Below are 3802 nucleotides of genomic sequence, written 5' to 3' on the forward strand. Positions count from 1 at the left end.
AGCTCACGGCATCCTCATGTTCTTTTTTAAATTACTTTTTACTGATCATACAAAATAATGGCATGATACTTTCAGGAATCGATAGATATAAACTTAGTTTGGCATTCACTTATCTTTAGTTATCCTCATCAAAATGTCCTCCGGGTAAGCCTCCACCTCACATCCACCTTCTGTATTGATGGCTTGGCTGTTGTTTAAGGAACCAAAGAGACCAATATGGATGTGGTCCAAGTTCATCTCATTCTAGACCCTTTCTGTTCTTCCTGGGCCTCCTGCTTCACATTTTGAGAACTCCATCTTGGAATTCCTTCGTCCCTCAGTGTCCTCTACTCCCTCATGTGTTCTTTAGTCTTTCTTCCACATCACCATCAATTTAATCTTTCTTACCCTCATCCTGGTCTCTTCTCTGCATGTGAAGTTTGGATTTATTTAAAAAGATGACTTTAGGGTCCTGGAGAGAAAACCAATTGATTAAGAGCTCATCCTCTTTGAAAGAGAACTTGGATTTTTTTCTTTGAGCTCATGTCTAATGGCTCCCAACCACCTTTAATTTCAGCTCCAGGTGACCTGACTATTCTTGTCTCTGTTGTCTCCTGTATTAATGCCCTGCCCCTACACGCATAATTAAAAATAATACTTCTACAGATGAAAAACAGGTTTCATTAAGTTTTGTTAGTCAAAGAATCCCCAATCTTCTCTGATTCTGAGTCTGCTTGGATCAGTTTATTGGGTTTCCCCTTGAGTTCCAAGACCACCTCCCTGTTACCTGCCCCTCTTTCCCCAACTGTCTGTTTCTTCCTCAAACTTCACCTCTGAGAGTCTATCTATTTCTGGTCCCCCTCCACTGCTTCCTAAACATCCATCTTTTTTTTTCCCCCGTGCCATCCCTGCTCCTCTAATCCTCATCTCCAGTTCTTTCCTCTCCCTAAAGACCAGACCAGCTCAGTCCTGTTTGTTTTAGCCTATGTGACATTAGACTTACCTTGATCTTTCTGGCTTCCTCTCAATGTTCCATCCACCACAGTCAGTCTCCTCCACCAAAGTGTTCACACACAGAACGTCACATCGCACATTTTAAATTTTAGAGCAAAAACAAATTCCACTGGAAAAGATACTGGGGTTGTCAAAGGCCCTTGGGTATCTGAAACACAGAAAAACAAACATTTTCCCCCCAATTCTATAAATTCCCCATCTATGTCCCCCAAACTTTGTGAATTTCACCTTAACGGATCTTTTCAATCAGATTATAGACATAGATGTGGACATCGCCATCAAACTTGATGAAGTACACGGAAGGCTTGCCTAGTACTTGTTAAATAACTTTTCCCATCTTTTTGGACCCATCGCTTCTGGTGAACTGCACACATTGACCGGTTAAGATGTTTCTGTCAATGTCTGACTTCACCTCTCCTGGAGTAATCTCTGGAATGATACGGAGGTTACCTTCTGTGTAATCATCCAGGAGATGGTAGATGTATAGGACTGGATCTTTCTCGTAGGTGATGTAAAACCAGTCCTTCATGATCGGCACCTGGGCTAGGACCACCCCCCTCCAGTTGTCCTTAGAGCCATGTTTGCCCTCAAATTTATGCTCCACAGCTCGGCCAACCATGGCACTTGAGAGATGGGCGTCTTTCACTTGAGGAAACACTACTTTGTGAGTCAAGACCTTAAGCTTTAAAATCCTCTCATCGCTGTTAAGTGCCAGTCCGTAGACACAATCAATTCCATCATACTTGACCAGATAGAGAGAGGGATTTGTTGACACTTGATCTAGAACTATGGCCTTCCCCTGGGTGATGGCTCATCACCTTCCTTCCATCCGTGAGAAATTCTGCAGCCCACAATGTTCCCCAGGGCCTGGGGAGAAGGCCTCCTCCTCCTCCGCTTCTGGAATGATGGTGTGCTCATCCTCCTCAGAGACATCTTCTTCTTGGCTGCAGACCTAGTGTAGTAGGCCACGGCACTCCTGGTCCACTGTCTTGTGGCTATAGTTCTGTGTTCAGGCTTCATACTTGCCCATGGCTTGGGTTTGAAGAGCTGACCTGCTTAAAGCAGACACAATGGTGTTGCCTCTGTCATATGAGTGCCTGCAAGAACAATGGGGGTGGGGTGGGGGAGGGCGCTTGACCAAGGCTCTTGTCTAAGAGAACTTTGGAGCAGGTGAGGAAGGCGATGGTAAACGGGTTTGAGCATCTGAATCTAATTCTGTCATAATCAGATGTTCATAGGAGGGCTGGGCAATGGTGGAGCACACCTTTAGTTCCAGCACTCAAGTAGCAGAGGGAGGCAGACCTCTGTGAGATCAAGGGCAGCCTGGTCTACAGAATTAGTTCCAGGATAGCCAAAGCTACCCACAGAAAAACCCTGTCTCAAAAATCAAAATCTAAAGTTCATAGGAAAATGAAAAAATGGTTCTCTACAGCTCAGAATAACATATTCAGACACATTTCTTCAGGCCGAGGCACTTTTCTTCTGCTGAGGAACATCTCTTTGAATGGCTAGGTCAGTGTGGGATTAAGTATCCCTGTCCCCACTTTAAGCAAGCAGAACAGAGAAAGGATAGCAAAGGAGCCAGAAGGGTGGCCACACCCCTCTTCTACCCTCTAACTATGAGCTATGTGAAAACATCCACAAGTATCTGCCCAGAGACAAAGCACACCAGTCCACTGGCTTTCGGTACTGTGCATCCTGACCCAGCCCCAGATTTATTCCGTGATGCTGTTGGATCTTCGAACGCAACAAGAGTCTTTTGTGTAGGCAACAACAGCCATTTAAAAATAATATCTACTGGGTTTGGGATAACTCAGTGGTAGAGCAGTTGACTAGCAAGCACAAGGAACTGGGTAAGGTCCTCACCTCTGAAAAAAAATATAAAAAAACAAACAAACAAACAAACAAACAAAAAAACAAAGGAATATTATCTCCTAAAATGCACAGGGAGAAAGAGAAGCTTTGGCATTTTAGTAGAATTATGAATTAGATATTGTTAGCAAAGTATAATAGACTCCGGAGACTGACTAGCCTAGACCATCCGCCTAGCTCTCAAACGTGGAAGACATTAAAACATAAGGTTAATTGATGAACGAGGGCAAACTTTTAGCTTTCTGGGCTACAAGGGTCCCAGTTATCTTCATAAACGTATTTACCGAAGAAAATGTCCTAGTCGTTAAGATTCTGTCTCCTGAAACTGGTCAGGCACCAAAAGGCTGATGAACAATTGTGGGGTTCAGGAGCTGAACTGGCTTTCACACACCATGCGAAAATAGTGAACCCACCTTCAAGGTAGTCTAATGCCTCCAAGTGGAAGAGATGCGCAACCTCCGCCCAGTGCTCTGTGACATCATCCAGGCTCTGCTTATGTCATAGAAGCCCTCAGTCCAGTTCCTTCCCTAGTTACCCTTAGAAACTTCCAGCATCTAGGTTTTAGCTTCTCATGTAGCCTCCTTGTGACCCAAAATAAAGTCCCCACCCAAATATTCTACCCAAGTAGCTCTTTTCATGCATTTTTATTTTCTAAAAAAGTCTTTGGTTTCTGAGTCACCAACATCCTTGATGGTTATTTTCCCAACTCCTATCTTTTCTTTGGTTATCTTTAAGTCATTCTCCATATCACAAATATTGCTAGGCTCTCCAAGACAGCCCACTGGATAGCACACCAAAATTAGCTTTATCAAAACCCACAATTAGAGGAGGGCCATTTTTATTCAAACAAAGCTGGAATTTGACAGGATTAAATACCGTGTTTTAAAGTCAATGGCAATCATGAATTATGGATTCTTTGCAAAGAACGAGGAAAAAT

At 43.5% G+C, this 3802-nt stretch overlaps 1 pseudogene; it reads right to left on the reverse strand.

Annotated features, from left to right (window-relative positions):
* Nucleotides 1–1222: 1222 nt before the first annotated feature.
* Nucleotides 1223–2083, reverse strand: LOC147998077 (Y-linked testis-specific protein 1-like; annotated as a pseudogene).
* Nucleotides 2084–3802: the final 1719 nt, after the last annotated feature.

Source organism: Rattus norvegicus, chromosome Y (genome assembly GCF_021556685.1).
Source record: "Rattus norvegicus strain SHRSP/BbbUtx chromosome Y, alternate assembly SHRSP_T2T, whole genome shotgun sequence".
Classification (NCBI taxonomy): Eukaryota; Metazoa; Chordata; class Mammalia; order Rodentia; family Muridae; genus Rattus; species Rattus norvegicus.